Here is a 15,555-nt window from a genome sequence, read left to right as displayed (position 1 = left end):
ATGCAAAAGCACTAATTGAAAAGATAGATAACATGCAATATCAGGTTATTTCAGGAGAGAAAAGCAAACTATAAGAAATTATCAAATATAAGTGTTAGAAATGAAGAACAAAGTAATGGAGATAAAAAGTACCTTTGACAGACTTATTAGTAGACTTGGCAGGACCAAGCTGTCATGGTTTGCTAGGGCTGCCCTACCAGAGTATCATGGATCGGGTGACTTAGACAACATAATTTTTCTCATAAATTGGCAGTCTAGAAGACTGAGATCAAGAAGTTGGCAGGGTTGGTTTCTTCTGAGGCCTCTCTCCTTGGCTTGTGGATGGTCATCTTCTCCCTGTGTCTTCCTATGAACTTCCCTCTGTGTCTATATGTCCTAATCTCCTCTTCTTGAAAGGACACCAGCAATATTAGATTAGGACCCAGCTAATGACTTCATTTTAACTTAATATTTCTTTAAAGAGGTCACCAAAAGAGACCCTATATCCAAAACAGTCATATTCTGAAATGCTGGGATTAGGACTTCAAAATATAACTTTCCTTTTGAGAGAGAATAACATAACTTAGCCTATAACACAAGGAAAGTTTCAGTGAACTTGATAAGTCTATAGATATTATACAAACTGAAACTGAAATAAAAACTGAGGGGAAGGAAAACCCAACAGAAGAGATCACCAAGAGCTGTGAAACAATATCAAATGGTCTAACATACATGTTATTAAGATCCCAGAAGGTGAAGAGACAGAGTAGAGAAAAAATTTAAAGACATAAAAGTGAAGAATCTTTAAAAATTTATGACAGACATCAAACCTCAGATACGAGAAGCTCAGGGACCACCAAGCAGGAAAAGTACCAAACACATACCAACACATATTCACACACACACACTATATCATACCTAAGTATATCATATTCAAACTGTTAAAAACAAAAGGTAAAGAAAATCTTGAAGGAAATCAGAGGAAGAGACACTTTACCTACACAAGATTGAGGATAACAGTTAGGGCAGACTTCTTACGAGAAGCAATGCAAACTAGAAGACAATGGTGTAACATCTTTAAACTTTTGAAAGAAAAATAATTGTCAGTCCAGAATTTTCTACTCAGCAAAAATGTATTTAAAAAATTTTTTTAGATTAAAAAAAGTAAATCCTGGGAATCTGACAGAAGACCTAATCAACAGGAAATATTGGGTGAAGTTCTTTGGGCAGAAGGAACACAACAATATAAAGAAATTTAGCTCTACACAAAAAAAGAAGAGCATTAGAAATGGAAGTAAAATGAAATTGCTTTATTTTTAATTATAACACAACTGATTATATAAATCAAAGATAGTAGGAATATATACTGTATTTATAGCATATAGAAAAGTGCAACATGTGATAACAGCACTATGAATGAAAAGGGGGAATTGGAAATATAGTGTTATAAGCTTCTTACATTACATAAAGAGACATAACCCTGTTTAAGTGTAAACCAGTTAGAAGTTTAAGAGAAAAAATGAGGAAAACCTCTTGGGGTCAGAGAAAGCCTCAATGACTGGCTTCAAAGACTAGTCCTACAAAGGGTATAATTTAAACTGGATCAGACTGTGGAGGAATTTGTGCCCCAGGTCATTGTTGTAAACAGTAGTGCACTAAGTGGAGGCTAACAGCCTGGGTGTGGTATCAGTCTAGGCAGACCAGCTAGAAGCTTAACAGGGAGAACAGAGAAAGAGAGTTAAAGTGAGACTAGCTAAAACCACTGTTGTCTTTGGGCATTGGGGGCAGGGTGGTCAGGGTGACTGTGTGCATGCCCAAAGCTGTGTTCTCTGAGGTGCAACGTCAGAGAATGCACATGGTCGGAGAAGTATACTTCACTTAAATATCTAGTCAAGTCACTAAATAAACAAGCAGGCAATAACAAAAAATACAAAACCCAGGAAGGGGTAAATGAAATCTGTATCTGGAGGTGCAACGATATATTATTTACATGCCCCAAAATCAATAAAATGTACAAGACATGCAAACCTATAGGAAACTGTGATTGATAGGCAGCAGGAGAAAAACAGGTAAAAGAAACTCCTCTGAGAAGGCCCATGTGTTATATATAACACACAAATTCTTCAAAATAGCTAAGATGAATATGTTCAAAATCAAATGGAAACCAACTTAAAGAAATAAAAGTGTGGTAGAGAGAGGGGCAAGATGGCGGAAGAGTAAGACACAGAGATCACCTTCCTCCCCACAGATACATCAGAAATACATCTACACGTGCAACAACTCCTACAGAACACATACTGAACGCTGGCATAAGACCTCAGACCTCTCAAAAGGCAAGAAACTCCACCAGTCCCTGGGTAGGGCAAAAGAAAAAAGAATAAACAGAGACAAAAGAATACGGACGCGACCTGCACCAGTGGGAGGGAGCTATGAAGGAGGAAAGGTTTCCACACACTAGGAAGCCCCTTCGCGGGCAGAGACTGTGGGTGGCGGGGGGGGGGAAGTTTCGGAGCCGCGGAGGAGAGCGCAGCCACAGGGGTGCGGAGGGCAAAGCGGTGTGATTCCCGCACAGAGGATTGCTGCCGACCAGCACTCACCAGCCCGAGAGGCTGGTCTGCTCACCCACTGAGGCAGTCGGGGGCTGGGACCTGAGGCTCGGGCTTCGGTCGGAGCACAGGGAGAGGACTGGGGTTGGTGGCTTGAACACAGCCTGCAGGGGGTTAGTGTGCCACGGGTAGCCGTGAGGGAGTCCAGGGAAAAGTCTGGACCTGCCGAAGAGGCAACAGACTTTTTCTTCCCTCTTTGTTTCCTGGTGCGTGAGGAGAGGGGAATGAGAGTGCTGCTTAAAGGAGCTCCAGAGACGGGCGCAAGCCGCAGCTAAGCGCGGACCCCAGAGACGGGCATGAGACGCTGAGGCTGCTGCTGCCGCCACCAAGAAGCCTGTGTGCGAGCACAGGTCACTATACACACCTCCCTTCCGGGGAGCCTGTGCAGCCTGCCACTGCCAGGTCCCGGGATCCAAGGACAACTTCCCCGGGAGGACGCACGGCGCACCTCAGACTGGTGCAACGTCCCACTGGCCTCTGCCGCCACAGGCTCGCCCCGCATCCGTACCCCTCCCTCCCCCCGGCCTGAATGAGCCAGAGCCCCCAAAGCAGCTGCTCCTTTAACCCCGTCCTGTCTAAGCGAAGAACAGACGCCCTCTGGCGACCTACATGCAGAGGTGAGGCCAAATCCAAAGCTGAGCCCCTGGGAGCTGTGAGAACAAAGAAGAGAAAGGGAAACCTCTCCCAGCAGCCTCAGGAGCAGCGGATTAAATCTCCACAATCAACTTCATGTACCCTGCATCTGTGGAATACCTGAAGAGACCACGAATCATCCCAAATTGAGGAGGTGGACTTTGAGAGCAAGATTTATTATTTTTTCCCCTTTTTCTCTTTTTGTGTGTATGTATATGCTTCTGTGTGAGATTCTGTCTCTATAGCTTTGCTTTCACCATTTGTCCTAGGGTTCTATCCGTCCATTTTATTGTTGTTGTTTTTTAATTTTTTCTTAATAATTATTTTTTATTTTAATACCTTTATTTTATTTTATCTTACTTTATTTTATTTTATTTTACCCTTTCTTCCTTTCTTTCTTTCTCTCTCTCCCTCCCTCCCTCTCTCCCTCTCTCCCTCTCTCCCTCCCTCTCTCTCTCTCTCTCTCTCTCTTTCTCTCTTTCTTTCTACTTTTTCTCCCTTTTATTCTGAGCCGTGTGGATGCAAGGCTCTTGGTTCTGTAACCAGGAGCCAGTGCTGTGCCTCTGTGGTGGAAGAGCCAACTTCAGGACACTGGTCCACAAGAGACCTCCCAGCTCCACATAATATCAAATGGCGAAAATCTCCCAGAGATGTCCATCTCAACACCAGCACCCAGCTTCACTCAACGAACAGCAAGCTACAGTGCTGGATACCCTATGCCAAACAACTAGCAAGACAGGAACACAAACCCATCCATTAGCAGAGAGGCTGCCTAAAATCATAATAAGTCCACAGACACCCCAAAACACACCACCAGATGTGGACCTGCCCACCAGAAAGACAAAATCCAGCCTCATCCACCAGAACACAGGCACTAGTCCCCTCCACCAGGAAGCCTACACAACCCACTGAACCAACCTTAGCCACTGGGGACAGACACCAAAAACAACAGGAACTACGAACCTGCAGCCTGCAAAAAGGAGACCCCAAACACAGTAAGATAAGCAAAATGAGAAGACAGAAAAACCACAGATGAAGGAGCAAGATAAAAACCCACCAGACCTAACAAATGAAGAGGAAATAGGCAGTCTACCTGAAAAAAGAATTCAGAATAATGACAGTAAAGATGATCCAAAATCTTGGAAATAGAATAGACAAAATGCAAAAAACATTTAACAAGGACCTAGAAGAACTAAAGATGAAACAAACAACGATGAACAACACAAAAAATGAAATGAAAAATACTCTAGATGGGATCAATAGCAGAATAACTGAGGCAGAAGAATGGATAAGTGACCTGGAAGATAAAATAGTGGAAATAACTACTGCAGAGCAGAATAAAGAAAAAGGAATGAAAAGAACCGAGGAGACTCAGAGACATCTGGGACAACATTAAAGGTACCAACATTCGAATTATAGGGGTTCCAGAAGAAGAAGAGAAAAAGAAAGAGACTGAGAAAATATTTGAAGAGATTATAGTTGAAAACTTCCCTAATATGGGAAAGGAAATAGTTAATCAAGTCCAGGAAGCACAGAGAGTCCCATACAGGATAAATCCAAGGAGAAATACGCCAAGACATATATTAATCAAACTGTCCAAAATTAAATACAAAGAAAGCATATTAAAAGCAGCAAGGGAAAAATAACAAATAACACACAAGGGAATCCCCATAAGGTTAACAGCTGATCTTTCAGCAGAAACTCTGCAAGCCAGAAGGGACTGGCAGGACATATTTAAAGTGATGAAAGGGAAGAACCTACAACCAAGATTACTCTACCCAGCAAGGATCTCATTCAGATTCGATGGAGAAATCAAAAGCTTGACAGACAAGCAAAAGCTGAGAGCATTCAGCACCACCAAACCAGCTTTACAACAAATGCTAAAGGAAATTCTCTAGGCGAGAATCGTAAGAGAAGGAAAAGACCTACAATAACGAACCGAAAACTATTTAGAAAATGGGAATAGGAATATACATATCGATAATTACCTTAAATGTAAATGAACTAAATGCTCCCACCAAAAGACACAGATTGGCTGAATGGATACAAAAACAAGACCCATATATATGCTGTATACAAGAGACCCACTTCAGACCTAGAGACACATACAGACTGAAACTAAGGGGATGGAAAAAGATATTCCATGCAAATGGAAACCAAAAGAAAGCCGGAGTAGCAATTCTCATATCAGACAAAACAGACTTTAAAATAAAGACTATTAGAAGAGACAAAGAAGGACACTACATAATGATCAAGGGATCGATCCAAGAAGATATAACAATTGTAAATATTTATGCACCCAACATAGGAGCACCTCAATACATCAGGCAAATACTAAGCCATAAAAGGGGAAATCGACAGTAACACATTCATAGTAGGGGACTTTAACACCCCACTTTCACCAATGGACAGATCATCCAAAATGAAAATAAATAAGGAAACACAAGCTTTAAATGATACATTAAACAAGATGGACTTAATTGATATTTATAGGACACTCCATCCAAAAACAACAGAATTCACATTTTTCTCAAGTGGTCATGGAACATTCTCCAGGATAGATCATATCTTGGATCACAAATCAAGGCTTGGTAAATTTAAGAAAAGTGAAATTGTATCAAGTATCTTTTCTGACCACAATGCTATGAGACTAGATATCAATTACAGGAAAAGATCTGTAAAAAAAAAAAAAAAAACACATGTAGGCTAAACAATACACTACTTAATAACGAAGTGATCACTGAAGAATTCAAAGAGGAAATTAAAAAAATACCTAGGAACAAATGACAGTGGAGACACGACGACCCAAAACCTAAGGGATGCAGCAAAAGCAGTTCTAAGAGGGAAGTTTATAGCAATAAAATCCTACCTTAAGAAACAGGAAACATCTCGAATGAACAACCTAACCTTGCACCTCAAGCAATTAGAGAAAGAAGAACAAAGAAACCCCAAAGTTAGCAGAATGAAACATATTATAAAGATCAGATCAGAAATAAATGAAAAAGAAATGAAGGAAATGATAGCAAAGATCAATAAAACTAAAAGCTGGTTCTTTGAGAAGATAAACAGAATTGATAAACCATTAGCCAGACTCATCAAGAAATAAAGGGAGAAGACTCAAATCAATAGAATTAGAAATGAAAAAGAAGTAACAACTGACACTGCAGAAATACAAGAGATCATAAGAGATTACTACAAGCAACTCTATGCCAATAAAATGGACAACCTGGAGGAATGGACAAATTCATAGAAATGCACACCCTGCCAAGACTGAATCAGGAAGAAATAGAAAATATGAACAGACCAATCACAAGCACTGAAATCGAAACTGTGATTAAAAATCTTCCAACAAACAAAAGCCCAGGACCACATGGCTTCACAGGCGAATTCTATCAAACATTTAGAGAAGAGCTAACACCTATCCTTCTCAAACTCTTCCAAAATATAGCAGAGGGAGGAACTGTCCCAAACTCATTCTACGAGGCCCCCATCACCCTGATACCAAAGCCAGACGAGGATGTCACAAAAAAAGAAAACTACAGGCCAATATCACTGATGAACATAGATGCAAAAATCCTCAACAAAATACTAGCAAACAGAATCCAACAGCACATTAAAAGGATCATACACCATGATCAAGTGGGGTTTATTTGAGGAATGCAAGGATTCTTCAATATATGCAAATCAATCAACGTGATACACCATATTAACAAATTGAAGGAGAAACACCATATGATCATCTCAATATTCAAAACCCATTTATGATTAAAAAAAAACCTCCAGAAAGTAGGCATAGAGGGAACTTTCCTCAACATAATAAAGGCCATATATGACAAACCCACAGCCAACATTGTCCTCAATGGTGAAAAACTGAAAGCATTTCCAGTAAGATCAGGAACAAGACAAGGTTGCCCACTCTCGCCACTCTTATTCAACATAGTTTTGGAAGTTTTAGCCACAGCAATCAGAGAGGAAAAGGAAATAAAAGGAATCCAAATCGGAAAAGAAGAAGTAAAGCTGCCACTGTTTGCAGATGACATGATACTATACATAGAGAATCCTAAAGATGCTACCAGAAAACTACTAGAGCTAATCAATGAAACTGGTAAAGTTGCAGGATACAAAATTAATGCACAGAAATCTCTGGCATTCCTATACACTAATGATGAAAAATCTGAAAGTGAAATCAAGAAAATACTCCCATTTACCACTGCAACAAAAAGAATAAAATATCTAGGAATAAACCTACCTAAAGAGACAAAAGACCTGTATGCAGAAAATTATAAGACACTGATGAAAGAAATTAAAGGTGATACAAATAGATAGAGAGATATACCATGTTCTTGGATTGGAAGAATCAACATTGTGAAAATGACTATACTTCCCAAAGCAATCTACAGATTCAATGCAATCCCTATCAAACTACCGCTGGGATTTTTCACAGAACTAGAACAGAAAATTTCACAATTTGTATGGAAACACAAAAGACCCCGAATAGCCAAAGCAATCTTGAGAAAGAAAAACGGAGCTGGAGGAATCAGGCTCCCTGACTTCAGGCTATACTACAAAGCTACAGTAATCAAGACAGTATGGTACTGGCACAAAAACAGAAAGATAGATCAATGGAACAGGTAGAAAGCCCAGAGATAAACCCACACACATATAGTCACCTTATCTTTGATAAAGGAGGCAGGAATGTACAGTGGAGAAAAGACAGCCTCTTCAATAAGTGGTGATGGGAAAACTGGACAGGTACATGTAAAAGTCTGAGATTTGAACTCTCCCTAATACCATACACAAAAATAAGCTCAAAATGGATTAAAGACCTAAATGTAAGGCCCGAAACTATCAAACTCTTAGAGGAAAACATAGGCAGAACACTTTATGACATAAATCACAGCAAGATCCTTTTTGACCCACCTCCTAGAGAAATGGAAATAAAAACAAATATAAACAAATGGGACCTAATGAAACTACAAAGCTTTTGCAAGACAACCCTCAGAATGGGAGAAAATATTTGCAAATGAAGCCACTGACAAAGGGTTAATCTCCAAAATTTATAAGCAGCTCATGCAGCTCAATAACAACAAAAAAACCCAATCCAAAAACGGGCAGAAGACCTAAATAGACATTTCTCCAAAGAAGATATACAGATTGCCAACAAACACATGAAAGAATGCTCAACATCATTAATCATTAGAGAAATGCAATTCAAAACTACAATGAGATATCATCTCACACCGGTCAGAATGGCCATCATCAAAAAATCTAGAAACAGTAAGTGCTGAAGAGGGTGTGGAGAAAAGTGAACACTCTTGCACTCCTGGTGGGAAAGTGAATTGGTACAGCCATTATGGAGAACAGTATGGAGGTTCCTTAAAAAAATACAAATAGAACTACCATATGACCCAGCAATCCCACTACTGGGCATATACCCTGAGAAAACCATAATTCAAAAAGAGTCATGTACTAAAATGTTCATTGCAGCTCTATTTACAATAGCCAAGACATGGAAGCAACCTAAGTGTCCATCGACAGATGAATGGGTAAAGAAGATGTGGCACATATATACAATGGAATATTACTCAGCCATAAAAAGAAAGGAAATTGAGTTATTTGTAGTGAGGTGGATGGACCTAGAGTCTGTCGTACAGAGTGAAGTAAGTCAGAAAGAGAAAGACAAATACTGTATGCTAACACATATATATGGAGTATAAGAAAAAAAAGTGTCATGAAGAACCTAGGTGTAAGATGGGAATAAAGACACAGACCTACTAGAGAATGGACTTGAGGATATGGGGAGGGGGAAGGGTAAGCTGTGACAAAGTGAGAGAGTGGCATGGACATATATACACTACCAAACGTAAAATAGATAGGTAGTGGGAATCAGCCGCATAGCATAGGGAGATCAGCTCAGTGCTTTGTGACCACCTGGATGGGTGGGATAGGGAGGGTGAGAGGGAGGAAGACGCAAGAGGGAGGAACTGGGAACATATGTATATGTATAACTGATTCACTTTGTTGTACAGCAGAAAGTAACACACTATTGTAAAGCAATTATACTTCAATAAAGATGTAAAAAAAAAAAAAAAACCTCTATACCATTTACATTTGCACCCCCCAAAATGAAATACTTGGTATAAACCTATCAAAATATGTACAATATCTATATGAGGAAAACTATAAAACTATGATAAATGAAATCCAAATTAAAAAGCAGAAATGACATGGGCTTTCCTCATGGCGCAGTGGTTGAGAGTCCGCCTGCCAATTCAGGGGAAACGGGTTCGTGCTCCGGTCTGGGAATATTCCACATTCCACGGAACGGCTAGGCCTGTGAGCGGTGCCCACTGAGCCTGCGCGTCCAGAGCCTGTGCTCCGCAATGGGAGAGGCCACAACAGTGAGAGGCCCGCGTACCACAAAAAAAAAATGTAAAAAAAAAAAAGGACAAGTGACAGTCGAAAAATAGATAATTTGGACTTCATCAAAATTAGAAACTTTTATGCAGCAAATGATACTATCAGTTAAGTGAAAACAATCCACAGAACTGGAGAGAATATTTACAAATTGTGTATCTGGCAAGGGACTTTTAACTCAATAGTGGGACAAACAATTCAATTAAGAATGGAAAAGGCTAAAGGCAAACAGTGTGGTATAGTTGGTAGATCTGTCACATGTTTAGCAAATATAGTTGTATGTTGTGTGCAAAGAGTAGTCTACTCTATGGTGCTGGACTAGACCAGAAATATCAGGATAAATTTATGATTAGATAGATGATAGATATAGGTAGATAAATAGATAGATGATAGGTAGATAGATAGGTATGAATACAGATGCATCGATACACCTGAATGGATGGATACATACATACATGGATAAATTTCCTACTGCTGTCTAGTGAGAAGGCATAGAAACAGTGACACTTCAGTAACAATGAACACTCCTAGTGCCCAGCTCTTGACTTCTAAATACCATTATCCAATAAAAGGAACCAGGGCTCCTTCGATAAGTGGTTGATCCCAGGGATGGAACAAGCAAATACAAGTTGAGCCTTGAGCATTACATTAAGAAAATGCTTTAAAAAAAGAAAAAATGAAAAGATGGCAGCATGTTTAAAGGATAAAAAGTAAATCTGAAAACACTCCCAATGGCCAAAACTGGAACAATTTGAACAATAATATTAGTGTTAGATTATAAGCCAAAGGATAAAATAAATATTCATAGGCACTTATTTTATGAACTTATTTTTAAGTTCCTTAAAAATCTGAAAACTAGTTTCTAAAGTATTATCAGGTCCTGGAACCTTTAGTAGGTCTTGGTTTTTGGTTTATTTTGGTTTTTCAATAGTTTAGGTAAAAGGATGAATTTGTGATTTTTTTCTAGAAAGTCATGAATTGCATCAAAACATAAATTTAAAAGTTTAAAGGTATAAAAATATTATTTTTGTATTTTTCTCTCTGTAGTTATATACTTTTTCTTTCCTAATTTTGAACATTTACATTTTCTCTAGACTTCCCAAAGTGTTTTCCATTTTATTAAATTTTTCAAAGAACCACTGCTTGGATATATATGCTAAACATTAATTGTCAACTTTCATTTCTAAAACTTTTCTTATTTTCATTAGACTTGCTTTGTTGTACATATTTAATTTATATCATCAAATATTTTAGTTATATATTTTTATTCTTTCTAGTATAATGTTGGCATTGAAGGATCTAAATTGGTGTTTGACTCTATCTTTAGCTACATATAATAATATTTTTAAATCACAGTAGGATTATTTCCTAAATATTCTAAAATTGAATATCAGTATTTCATTTTTTATTAATTATAAAATTTCAAGTACTACAGAAATAGATAACTGAATAAATAAATTTTCTCTTCTAAATTACCTCAAACCAACTTTTCAAGGTACCAACTGCTAACAGTCTCTTTATTCTTTCAAATATTCTTTTATTCATATAAATATACGTTACATTAAAAAGGCTGTAAATGTCCACTCTTGTGCGCATGTCATTGCCTGCATGTATAAATATTTCTCTACAGTAGATTCTAGGGAGTGCGTTTCCTAGGTCAAAGGGCATGTACATGTTTAATTTTGATAGGCACTCTCACACTGCACTCCACAAAAGGTTGTATCAGTTTGTACAACAATAGTATATATTCATGCCCATTTTCCTACACTGGCCAATCTTAATATATAACCAGCATTTTAATTTGTAATTTGATCTCAGTGGTATTTAGCAGATACTTTTTAATTTCTAAGAAGCTGGATTTTTTCTATTGTTGCTGGTGATTCCTTAACCTTTTATTATTGTTGTTCCAAAAATGTTTGGCAACAATTCAATATGAGAATGTGATCAGTTAAAATTTTATCTTTTAAAATTTACTGAAGTTTCCTCTGGAGCTTTATAGGTACAATATGCAATGAATACCTTTAAAAATGAAGCATCTTCTCTCTGTAGAATACAAATTAACATGTGTTCTATAGTAATATATTATTATTATATTTGGGGGGGTTCTCTATACCTATACTTTGCATCTTTAAAATTTTTACTACTATGTTAATTTCTTATAGTGCTCACAATAGTCTTTATTTAGTTAAAATTTCTGTGTATTTCTGACATTAAATTATAGATTCCTACTTTGGCCAAGAAACAAGTCAACATACTTATAGTTTACATATAAATGATACAGTATATATATATATATATTTCTTGTGAACAAGTGGTATTTGTTAGGAGAAGAGGTCATTTGCACAATATTTCTTTCTGTCTCTTCATACAGATTATTACATCTTCTTTCCTCTAATAGACTTCCATTGTTAACACAATTTGACTATAAGAGTGCACTGGAGAGAACTAAAATTCACTCTACCTGCGAATTAAATTAGCACATGTATGATTCTTTAAACGCCTACTAGAAATATCTCTCTAAATAATTCACTGTTTCATATTACTCTTATTCAAAAAAAGTCATGCTGTTCCATAATGATTATACTCATAGCCTAATTTCCACAGTAATTATCCAAGCTTGTTTCCTCTGTGACATCTATATTGTCCTGTAGTCATACTAAAATAATCATCATCCAATATAGTATGATATAGTAGGTATTCATAAGCAAATAACAAGTCCAGGCTTCTGGCTTCCTCCCTTCAACTCAAATTTGGAGATGCCACTGCAACTAACAAAAAGTTTGACTAAACACCTAGAGGAGAAAAAAAGTGAATGAGTCCCAATGTGTGGGAAACAGCTTCCAGTGGGAGAGCTCCAGGGTGCACATATATGGCCTGGCCTAGGGAGAGCTTTCTAGGCGTTCCCCTTTCTCTTGTTGCTTGCACATTTGCTTCACTGGGCAGCCAATAGTAATAAATGTCAGCATGGTCCAGACTATTTTCTCCCCACTCCCTGATGCAGGCAGTATTCTCAGAGGGTAGCTACTCTTGGGTTAAAACATAGCTTGGTCAGAGGCACTGGGTGATTATTTCTACAGTCAAGAGATGCCTGGGGAGGTAAAGAGACATGGAGTAACAGTAAAATATCTCTGTCTCTTAATTTCTGTAGTCATATTTATTATAGGAAAAAACACAAAGATGTGAACAAATAAAATCACCCATAAATCTGGTCATTGTTTTATATTTCATTCTTTCTTTCCTTATTCATTTATATAACTGAAATTATATTTACAAAATTTTATGTCATGTTTCTATTATTTAATATTATAATATTGGGATTTATATATTATTTAAATCTTTACATACTTCATTTAATATTCCATTTTATGGCTATACCATCACTTGCTTATTCTTTCTCTTATTATTTCTCTTATATTTGGTCATTATATCAATAATTGCTTCCATATTTATTCTGTTATAAACATTACAATGTGTATTTCTGCATACGTATGTTTTAAGAAGTTTTGCTTAATATAATTTCTATGTCAAATGATACAAATAATATTTATATACATACGTAACATTTATTGAGGCATCACTATGTACCAGTGTTCTACATGCTTCACATATATTGACTCATTTAATCCTCAAGTCTGTCTGTTGAAATATGTACTCTTATCATCCCTACACTATAGAGGCAGAATCTGAGGCACAGTGAAGAGGTTAAATAATGTCCTGATGGCTAGATGGGAGGTGGCAGAGTTGGAGTTCAAATACAGGCTCCAAAGATGTAGAAGCACCTGTGAACAGGTATACCAGCACTGAGTGTCAGTATAGTCTTTTCAGGATAATGCATGGGGCATGCTATCACATCAATTCTCCATTAAAATGGTAGTGTGGCACCTTCATAGCAGAGAAAGAATTGGTATCTACTTTAGGTAAAAGAGCATACATGCAGCATTTTTGTTTAGAAGCAACTGATTCAATCTATGAGATATCTAAACTATTCAGGCAGTCTGCAATTCATATGCCTACATTCCCTGCGTGATGAATAGAAAAGAATTTATAAGGATCACAAAAGACACCCTAGGTCTCACTGCAGACATTATTTCTGGGCAAATATAAAATGTTTTTTTTAATGTATTACTTTGTGTTTTTAGTTTTCTTTGTTAATTTGTTATTTTTAATAACCTAAAATTATGTCATTTAAGTAAGAAGCCACTCTCAGAAGAAATTATATATTAACTGCCATAGAAAGTATTTTTTCTCTTTGACATAAATCACAGCAAGATCTTTTTTGATCCATCTCCTAGAGTAATGGAAATAAAAACAAAAATAAACAAATGGGACCTAATGAAACTACAAAGCTTTTGCAAAGCAAAGGAAACTACAAACAAGACGAAAAGACAACCCTCAGAATGGGAGAAAATATTTGCAAATAAATCAACAAAGGATTAATCTCCAAAATATATAAACAGCCCATGCAGCTCAATATTTAAAAAACAAACAACCCAATCAAAAAATGGGCAGAAGACCTAAGTAGACATTTCTCCAAAGAAGAGATAGAGATGGCCAAGAAGCACATGGAAAGCTACTTAACATCACTAATTATTAGAGAAATGCAAATCAAAACTACAGTGAGGTATCACCTCACACCAGTTAGAATGGGCATCATCAGAAAATTTACAAACAACAAATGCTGGAGAGGGTGTGGAGAAAAGGGAACCCTCTTGCACTGTTGGTGGGAATGTAAATTGATACAGCCACTATGGAGAACAGTATGCAGGTTCCTTAAAAAACTAAAAATAGAATTACCATATGACCCAGCAATCCCACTACTGGGCATATACCCAGAGAAAACCATAGCTCAAAAAGACACATGCACCCCAATGTTCATTGCAGCACTATTTACAATAGCCAGGTCATGGAAGCAACCTAAATACCCACTGACAGATGAATGGCTAAAGAAGACGTGGTACACATATACAATGGAATATTACTCAGCCATAAAAAGGAATGAAATTGGGTCATTTGTAGAGACGTGGATGGATCTAGAGACTGTCATACGGAGTGAAGTCAGAAAGAGAAAAACAAATATCATATATTAACGCATATATGTGGAACCTAGAAAAATGGTACAGATGAACCAGTTTGCAGGGCAGAAATAGAGACACAGATGTAGAGAACAAATGTATGGACACCAAGGGGGGAAAGTGGCAGTGTGGGGAGTGGTGTGATGAATTGGGAGGTTGGGGGTGACATATATACACTAATATGTATAAAATGGATAACTAATAAGAACCTGCTGTATAAAAAATAAAATAAAATTCAAAAATTCCGAACAAAAAAAAGAAATGAGGCCCTAGGAAATGGTTGGACAAGTGCACAATAATAGCACCACAAACATAGTCATCCCAGCTCAGCATTGTTTATCACAGGGAAGAATGGGAATCTGCCTAAATTCTAAGCATCTAGAAAAATGATAATGTAGATTTGTATTTATGATCATAAACATAACATATAAATTGACAAAAACAGGTTTCCAAAGTTTTGGTATGATCGTAGTTTTGTGAATATATATTTATTCATATGTATAGGCATATGAGAAAATCTAGAAGGATGAAAATCAAAATGAGGGTATATCATGGAATGATATTAGATGTAAATTTTTCTAACCATTTGCATTTGCTCATTTTTCCATGAGAATATGTATTGGTTATACAATAAATAAATGAATATAAATGCCATTTAAAAAAAAAAATTTTTGTAATAAATTTTAAAAAAGCAAGTATTTTTTTTCTTCCTCTTTAATTTCTTTTGGTGTGAATGACATGGTCAGGAGGTAAGGCATGGTAAGCACTTAAATTCACGTGGACCTAGTAGTACCAAATGTAGTTGCAGGTTGGCTTAAGCAAAATTCCATGGTATCATTTTTATACTT

Source organism: Orcinus orca, chromosome 10 (assembly GCF_937001465.1).
Source record: "Orcinus orca chromosome 10, mOrcOrc1.1, whole genome shotgun sequence".
In the NCBI taxonomy this organism is placed as follows: Eukaryota; Metazoa; Chordata; class Mammalia; order Artiodactyla; family Delphinidae; genus Orcinus; species Orcinus orca.
The sequence above is the reverse complement of the archived record's forward strand: the minus strand, read 5'-3'. Positions refer to the sequence as shown.